Source organism: Nicotiana tabacum, chromosome 9 (assembly GCF_000715075.1).
Source record: "Nicotiana tabacum cultivar K326 chromosome 9, ASM71507v2, whole genome shotgun sequence".
NCBI lineage: Eukaryota > Viridiplantae > Streptophyta > Magnoliopsida > Solanales > Solanaceae > Nicotiana > Nicotiana tabacum.
Window position 1 is genome coordinate 110,417,913 of NC_134088.1, and position 9,620 is coordinate 110,427,532.

Below are 9,620 nucleotides of genomic sequence, written 5' to 3' on the forward strand. Positions count from 1 at the left end.
GTTAAGATTATTCTAATGTTGGCTTGCCTTGCAAGTGAAATGTTAGGCGCCATCACGGTCCTGAAGGTGGGAATTTCGGGTTGTGACAAGTTGGTATCAGAGCACTAGGTTACATAGGTCTCACGAGCAAACTTAGTAGTGTCTGAAGGATCGGTACAGAGATGTTTGTACTTATCGGTACAGAGACTATAAAGTTTAGGAACAATATCACTTCTTTCTAATTCTGTCATGTGATTTTATTCTATCATCGATGATTGAACCGTTCTATTCTTATTCTCTCGTAGATGGTGAGAACACGTAATATATCTACTGACGGACAGGGACCAGAGCCCCCGGTGGCAACTATGGCTAGGGGTAGTGGTTGAGGCCGAGGTCACGCTAGAGGCCGAGGTAGAGGCAGAGGCAGAGGTAGAGCTCAGTCTAGAGCTCGAGCAGCAGCACCTGTTGTAGAACCTCAGGTGGATCTTCAGGAGGAGGTTCCAGTTCAGACTATACCGGGTGGACCAGTTCAGGTTCCGAAAGGATTCATAGCTACTCCAGTGCTTCAGGATGCTCTAGTCCGTTTGGTGAGTCTTATGGAGGGCGTGGCCCAGAATGGTAGATTTCCAGTAGTACCAGCCGTCTCATAGGCTGGGGGAAGAGAACAAACTCCCACTACTCCCGATCCGGAGTAGATGGCTCCCCAGTATCAGGCTCCAGCAGCCCCGCCAGTTGGGATAGTTCAGCAGTTGTTATGGCACAGGCCGGTGATAGGCTCGCCATGTCTTCTGAGGCCTTATTGAGACTAGATAAGTTTACTAAGCTCTCTTCAGTTCACTTCAGTGGTACACCTTCTGAGGACCCACAGGATTATCTTGACCGCTGCCATGAGGTATTGCAGAATATGGGTATAGTTGAGACCAATGGGGTCGATTTTGCTGTATTTCAGATGATGGGTTCCGCCAAGAGGTGGTGGAGAGATTATACGTTGACCAGACCAGTTGGATCGCCTGCATTAACCTGGGAGCAGTTCTCACGGCTATTTCTAGAGAAGTTCCTCCTTATCACATTGAGAGAGGATTTCTGCAGGCAGTTTGAGCGTCTACAGCAAGACAATATGACTGTTATTTAGTACGAGACCCGTTTTGTGGATTTAGCACGTCATGCTCTCCTTTTATTACCTATTGAGGGTGAGAGAGTGAGGAGGTTTATGAGTGTGGAAACATTGGTCACATCAGGAGGTATTGCCCTAGGTTATCGAGCAACAGATCTCGGTAAGATTCTCGTGCCATCATACCGTCACCGGTTGCTTCACCGCATGCTCAGCCAGCTAAAGGTGGGGGTCATGCGGCTAGAGGTGGAGTTCAGGCCATTATAGGTGGAGGTCAGGCCGTTAGAGGTAGAGGCCAGCCAGTTAGAGGCCGTCCTAGAGATGCAGTTCAGAGTGGTGGGGCCCAACCCCTATTTTATGCTTTTCCAGCTAGGCCTAAGGCCGAGTCATCCGATGTCGTGATCATAGGTATTGTTCTAGTTTTCCATAGAGATTCTTCAGTTATATTTGATCCAGGATCAACTTATTCCTATGTTTCTTCTTATTTTGCTACATATCTGGTTGTACCTCGTGATTCTATGAGTGCTTCTGTGTGTGTATCTACACCGGTGGGAGATTCTGTTGTGGTAGATCATGTTTATTGTTCATGTGTGGTTACTATTGGGAGTTTTGTGACTAGCGTGGATCTTCTACTTCTTGACATGGTAGATTTAGATGTTATCTTGGGTAAGGATTGGTTGTCACCTTATTATGCTATATTGGATTGTCACACCAAAAAGGTGACCTTAGCCATGCCAGGGTTATCTCTTATGTGAAAGCTCGGCGTATGGTCGAGAAGGGGTGTCTAGCTTATTTGGCTTATATTCGCGATCCCAGCACGAAAGTTCCTTCTATGGATTCAGTTCCAGTTGTCCGTGAATTTCTAGATGTATTTCCTGCAGATTTGCCGGTGATGCCACCCGACAGAGATATTGACTTCTGTATTGATTTAGCTCCGGGCACTCAGCCCATTTCTATCCCACCATACCGTATGGCCCCATTAGACTTGAAAGAATTGAAGGAGCAATTACAAGAATTGCTTTATAAGGGCTTCATTAGACCTAGTGTCTCGCCCTGGGGTGCGCCCGTGTTGTTCGTGAAGAAGAAAGATGGGTCGATGAGAATGTGTATAGATTATCGGCAATTAAACAAGGTCCCTGTCAAGAACAAGTATCTGTTACCAAGAATTGATGACTTATTCGATCAGCTTCAGGGTGCCAATATGTTTTCAAAGATCGACTTGAGGTTTGGTTACCATCAGCTGAATATTAGGGTATCTGATGTCCCAAAGACAGCTTTTCGGACTCGGTATGTGCATTACGAATTCCTAGTGATGTCATTTGGGCTGACAAATGCCCCAGTAGTATTTATGGGTTTGATGAATCGGGTGTTCAAGCCTTATTTGGATTCCTTTGTGGTTGTGTTCATTGATGATATCTTGATTTACTCCAGCAGTCGAGAGGAGCATGAGCAGCATCCTCCGATTGTGCTTCAGACTTTGAAGAATAATCAGTTATATGCTAAATTTTCAAAATGTGAATTTCGGTTAGGCTCAGTTGCCTTTTTGGGGCATGTTTTATCGGTTGAAGGCATAAAAGTGGATCCTAAGAAGATTGAGGCAGTTCAGAATTAGCTTAGACCTACTTCAGCTATAGAGATCCGGAGTTTCCTGGGTTTGGCAGGATATTATCGTTGGTTTTTGGAGGGATTTTCATCTATAGCATCTCCATTGACCAAATTGACCCAGAAGGGTGTCCCATTTATATGGTCAGACGAGTGTGAGTTGAGCTTTCAGAAGCTCAAGACCACTTTGACTACGGCGCCAGTGTTGGTATTACCCACAGGTTCAGGATCTTATACGGTGTATTGTGATGCATCTCGCATTGGGCTTGGTGCAATATTGATGCAAGATGGCAGGGTAATTGCATATGCGTCGCGGCAGTTGAAAGTTCATGAGAAAGAATTATCTTGTTCATGACTTAGAATTGGCAGCCATTATTCACGCGCTGAAGATTTGGAGGCATTACCTCTACAGTGTCTCGTGTAAGGTATTTACTGATCATCATAGACTTCAGTATCTGTTCAAACAAAAAGATCTCAATTTGAGGCAGAGAAGATGGTTGGAGTTATTGAAAGACTATGATATAACCATTTTGTATCAACCCGGAAAGGCTAATGTGGTGGCTGATGCTTTAAGTAGAAAGGCTATGAGTATGGGTAGCCTTGCTTATATTCCGGTAGGTGAGAGACCATTAGCTACAGATGTTCAGACTTTGGCTAATCATTTCGTGAGGTTAGATGTTTCAGAACCCAGTCGGGTTCTAGCATGCACAGTCGCTCGGCCTTCTTTATATAAGCGTATCAGAGAGCGACAATATGATGATCCTCATTTGCTTGTCCTTAAGGACACGGTACAACATAGTGGTGCCAAACAAGTTGCTGTAGGGGAAGATGGAATTTTGCGGATGCATGGTCGTATTTGTGTTCCTAATGTGGATGGGCTTTGTGAATTAATTCTTGAAGAGGCCCACAGTTTCCGGTATTCTATTCATCCGGGTACCACCAAAATGTATCAAGATTTGCGGCAACATTATTCGTGGAGGAGAATGAAGAAGGATATAGTTGCATATGTAGCTCGGTGTCTAAATTGTCAGCAAGTCAAGTACGAGCATCGGAGACCTGGTGGTTTGCTTCAGAAGTTAGAAATTCCTGAGTGGAAGTGGAAGCGTATCACTATGGATTTTGTTGTTGGGCTTCCATGGACTCAGAGAAAGTTTGACGTAGTTTGGGTCATTGTGTACAAGTTGACTAAGTCAGCACAATTCATTCCAGTAGTTGTTACCTATTCTTCAGAGCGGTTAGCGGAGATTTACATCCGTGAGATTGTACGCCTTCATGGTGTGCCCATGCCTATCATATCCTATCGAGGTACGCAGTTCACCTTGCACTTCTGGAGGGCTGTACAACGTGAGTTAGGAATGCGGGTTGAGTTGTGTACAACATTTCATGCACAAATAGACGGATAGTCAGAGTGCACTATTCAGATATTGGAAGATATGTTTCGCGCTTATGTTATAGACTTTGGAGGTTCTTGGTATCAGTTCTTCCCACTTGCAGAGTTTGCCTATAATAACATCTACCAGTCAAGCATTCAGATGGCTCCATATGAAGCATTATATGGGAGACGGTGTCGTTCACCAGTTGGCTGGTTTGAACCTGGAGAGGCTCGGTTGTTGGGTACTGATTTGGTACAGGAGGCGTTAGATAAGGTCAACATTATTCAGGATCGACTTCGCATAGCTCAGTCTAGGCAAAAGAGTTGTGCCAACCGTAAAGTTCATGATGTTGCCTTTATGGTTGGAGAAAGAGTATTGCTCCGGGTTTCACCTATGAAAGTGTAATGAGATTCGGAAAGAAGGGCAAGTTGAGCCCTAGGTATATCGGACCCTTTGAAATTCTTGAAAGGGTGGGTGAAGTATCCTACAGGCTTGCACTACTGCCTATTTTATCAGCAGTTCATTCGGTGTTCCATGTGTCTATGCTCCGGAAATATCATGGTGATCCGTCCATGTATTAGATTTCAGCTCAGTCCAATTGGACAAGGATTTGACTTATGAGGAGGAGCCGGTAACTATTCTAGCCCGGCAGGTCCGACAGTTGAGATCTAAGAATTTTTCTTCAATTAGGGTGCAATGGAGAGGTCAGCTAATTGAGGCAGCTACCTGGGAGTCTGAGTCGAACATGCAGAGTAGATATCCACACCTTTTCACCAGTTCAGGTAATTTTCTAATTCCGTTCGAGGACGAGCGTTTGTTTTTGAGGTGGGGAATGTGATGACCCGATAGGTCATCTTTAAATTTAAGAAATTATTTATGTGTTCTGAGACCTCAAATAGCGGTATTCATTATTCCTCGACTTGATTAAAATTTTTCGGAAAGTTTTTATGTGAAAAATTGATTAAAATGTGAAATAAAGCTTTAAAACTCAATTGGGTTGACTTTGGTCAATATTTTGAGCAAACGGACCCGGATCAATGTTTTGACAGCTCCGTCAGGTCCGTATCATGATTTGGGACTTGGGAGTATGCCCAGAATCGAATTCGAAGGTCCCTAGCTCGGGTTATCGCATGTTGTCAAAATTTTGAAGTTTAAAGGTTTAATGACTTAAGTGATTTGACTAATGTTTGACTTTGTTGATATAGGGTCCGCATTTTGGTTCCGGAACCCGGTATAGCTCCATTACTATATTCATGACTTGTCTGCCAAATTTGGTGAGAAACGGAGTTGGTTTGACGTGATTTGGATGTCCGGTTGTTAAAATAGAAGTTTTAAAGTTTTATTGAAAATTTCATTTGATTGGGGGTCCGATTCGTAGTTCTAGGCGTTATTTTGGTATTTTGATCGCGTGAACAAGTTCGCATGATATTTTTGGACTTGTGTGCATGTTTGGTTTGGAGCCCCGAGGGGCTCGGGTGAGTTTCGGGGTGGTTTCAGGCCATTTCTAGGCATTTTTAGCTGCTGGTTTTTGGGTACAGCAGTGCGCTATGCGATAGCGGGTAATTGGCCGTGATAGCGATGAGTAAAATGGGAGAAAATGACCAGTGCTTCATGATCGCGGATGACCTTTCGCGATCACGTAGAGGAAACTTCTGCTACACTGCCCCGACTTTGAAAGCTTATATCTCGCAATCTATAAGGAATTTGGAGATAATCTAAAAATAAAAGTTGTAGCCCTTTGTGTCTAGTTTTCATTAAATACACTATTTGGCATTTAGAGTTGTGTACAAAAAGTTATGGTTGGTACACTACAGGCTGTCCGGGAAGATATTTGAAAATCGCAAAGAAGAAATTTTTGTTGCACAGGGCTGCCTTTGGCAGCTTATCTCTCGAAATCTATAAGGAGCTGGGAGATGACCAAAATATGAAAGTTGTAGATCTTGGTGTGTAGTTTTCAGAAAAATAAACCATTTGTTATTTTGAGTTTTGTACAAAATGTTATGACCATTATACTAGAGATTGTCCGGAAGAGTTGGAGAAGGTTGTCGGAAAAATTGTTCTTCGCGATCGCGGGAGAATGGCCGTGATACACATAGAGTAAAAATGCTGGAAATATTTTTGTGCTTCGCGATCGCATAGGGTAAATGACTGGGCAATAGAACTTAAGTTCTGGATATGGGATTTCGTCCCATTTTTCACTTCTCACGATTTTGAGCTCGGGTAAGACGATATTTGGGCGATTTTCACGGAAAAAAATTGGGGTATGTGTTCCTTATCCTATATTGATTATATTTCTTGATTTCATACTCATTTACACCATGAATCCGTATATTTATGAAAGAAAAATAAAATTTTTATAAAATCTTCTAAAAATGTAAAATGAAGATTTGAAGATCAATCCGATGTCGGAATTCGATAATTTTTGTATGGTTGAACTCATATCGGAACGGGTATTAAGATTTTGAGAGTTTTTCCGGAATTCGAGACATGGGTCCCATTGTCAATTTTTAAAATGAATTTTGAATTTTAATCCGGAAAATTAGTAAATTCATATGGAATTAATTCCTACGATTTTTATTGATTATATTGAATTGTTTATGACTAGATTTGAGACTTTCAGACACTAATTCGTGAGGCAAGGGTTTATTGGAATCTTGAATTTGGTTGCGAAGTGAGGTAAGTGTCGTGGTTAACCTTGACTTGAGGGAATAGAACCCTTGGATGATTTGTTATATGAAATTCATGTGAACGACGTATAGGCGAGGTGACGAGTGTCTATACGTCGTCAAATTAATTATTTGAATAATTATTTAAACATCATAAGTTATTTTAAGACACGAATTAATTGTTATAATAATTGTTTCTCTCATATTCCTTGTCAAATATTAATTCTAGAATTCATGCAATAACTGTTACATGCTTATTTGATTTATGTGTCTTAATTGCTACTTGATATTTAACATATTAAATATGAAATTGCCTATTTTCTCCTTGATTTCCATAATTAATTGCTACTTGTCATTACTTGTTTCTTAATTAATTTATAAATATTATGTGCTTTGTTGCCAAATAATTTCTTACTGAATGTGGTATTTATGGGAGTATTTTTATTATATTTAAGAATTGTTAAATTATATTGTTGGAGTGGGTTGCACGCCGCAACGGAAATGAAAAGGATTATATTGAGGGACCGGGTTGCACGCCGCAACAGATTATATTTTTAAGTTTATATTGTTGGAGCGGGTTGCACGCCGCAACGGAAATTTATTGAAGAATTATATTATTGGAGCGGGTTGCACGTCGCAACGGAAATTGATTGAAATAATAGTTGGTTATGACTGCCGAGTTGGCTTTCAACTGTTGAAATGAGTTACCTGTTTTATTTCTATTATTGTTGTTATTACTATTATTGCGTACAGGTTAATGTAAGTGACCTGCCTTAGCCTCGTTACTATTTCGTCGAGGTTAGGCTCGGCACTTACAGAGAACATGGGGACGGTTGTACTCATACTACACTCTGCACTTCTTGTGCAGATTTTGGAGTTGGTCCCATCGGCATACCATAGACTTGCTCGGATTTTAGCTACTTAGAGGAGACTTGAGGTATATATGCAAAGCGTCCGCAGTTCCGAAGTCCCCTTTTACTTTATTTTTTTGTTGTGTGCTTTCTTTCAGACAGCTTTATTTTATTAAGACCCTTGTTTGTATTATTTCTAGAAGCTCGTGTACCTATGACACTAGATTCGGGGATGTATTTGGATGGTTCGTTTGTTATGGTCGTCCGCACTTTATTTCAGTAATGAACTTCTATTTAATTTAATTTGTTTAAAAATAGTTAAATTTATTCTAATATTGGGTTGCCTAGCAAGTGAAATGTTAAGCGCCATCACGGTTCTGAAGGTAGGAATTTCGGGTTGTGACACAAGTCGTGTTTAAATACGATTGACTTTGGACTTCTGAACTATCCTTTTACACATCAATTAAAGTGTCATAAGTTATTTTTACTTGTGTTGAGTACTTGCTTTGTATTCTTCCTAGTTAGTCTAGTGAATGTGTTTTAAGAAATTGAGTTGTAATCAAACATCATAAACAGTTAGAATTAGAGTGAATATTTTGCTTTACAAGTTAGAGTAACTTGTGAATCAAATAGGAGTAGTAGGAGTACTGGAGAGTATTTAATTACAGTCTTATAATTGATACATTTTGGCTCATTGTTCTAGTAGAGTTGGAGTTGAAAATCCTACGTGGTAGGTCGTGGTTTTTGCACCTTTTGAGCCGGGTGATTTTCCATATAAAAATCATTTTGTTCATTGTATTGCTTATTTACTTTACGCTTAAGGAACACGGTAAGGAACCAAGTTCTTTAGTAATCCATACGGGTGCTCAAATTAACAGATTTGATCCCAATTCTTAATTACTGGTGTTGTTGGGTCCTTTGAGATATATATGCGAATGAAAGATTTAATTGAATTAACCCAAAATTAATTGAATCAACTCATTCTTCCTATTTAATTTGGTCTTTGCGGCTAATGGTGGGTATAATGTATATATAAAGTAGTGGCATCTGTAACCTTTAAATCTTGAGGTTCGAATCACATCTCAACCCAGTTGTAGAGCATGACATTTTAGGGAAGTACATAAATAGTCCTCAAAATGGATGATCTTGAATTTTTGTTCCCGCTTGTTCTATTGACAGAACTTCAAGTTTAACAAGTGTTTCCCCTCTCTTGCCAAAGAAGGTCAAAAGTTAAAGACTACCAAAAAGTGTCATATTCTGCAAAAAATAAAATAAAATAAAATAAAATAAATTGGACATCTTGTTCATCAACCGAGTTGTAAGAGCTGTATAATTACCCCGAAAGTTTGTCGTCCTCTTCAAAGCAACTGGAGATACAGTCAGACATCTCTATAACTACATCCCTATATAACAGTCATTCACTATATAAGCTAAGTTTTCTTCAGAATCGATTTTTAAATTATATTTTACCTCTCTATAACAACGTTTTACCTATAATAGCAACATTCATATTTATAGCAGAACGCTCTTTATAAAATTACCCCTCTAAAACAGTCATATAGAATCATAAGGTTACTAATAACAGTTTTAAAATATGCACAATCTTTTCCATTAAATAAAGTTTTTATCTTGCATAAGATATAAGATTTGAAGATTTGCACATGATATCTTTTTTATTGGACAAATTTCAAAAAATATTTAGATAGAAAATTTACTGTTAAGCTCTTAGATTGTCTTCAAGAGAAAGCTATTGGATAGCTTTTTGCTGAAAATTTGGACATGAATCTTCGCCAATTCAAGTGTTATAATGCTAGTAGGAGAATAAATTTACAAAACAAGGTACAATTACAAAGTTCTTCCATCAATCTTGAAAGAATTTATTTTTCTAGGTACCTTTAAAATGTCAGCCTTAGAGTTTAAATCTTTATATGTTTAGTTATGAATTTATTAATAATGTATTAGCCTTTTTCAATATTTAACTATTGAAATATGCATATCCTTTGAGATTTTTAAATTTGAATAATTTTTTTATCTTTTA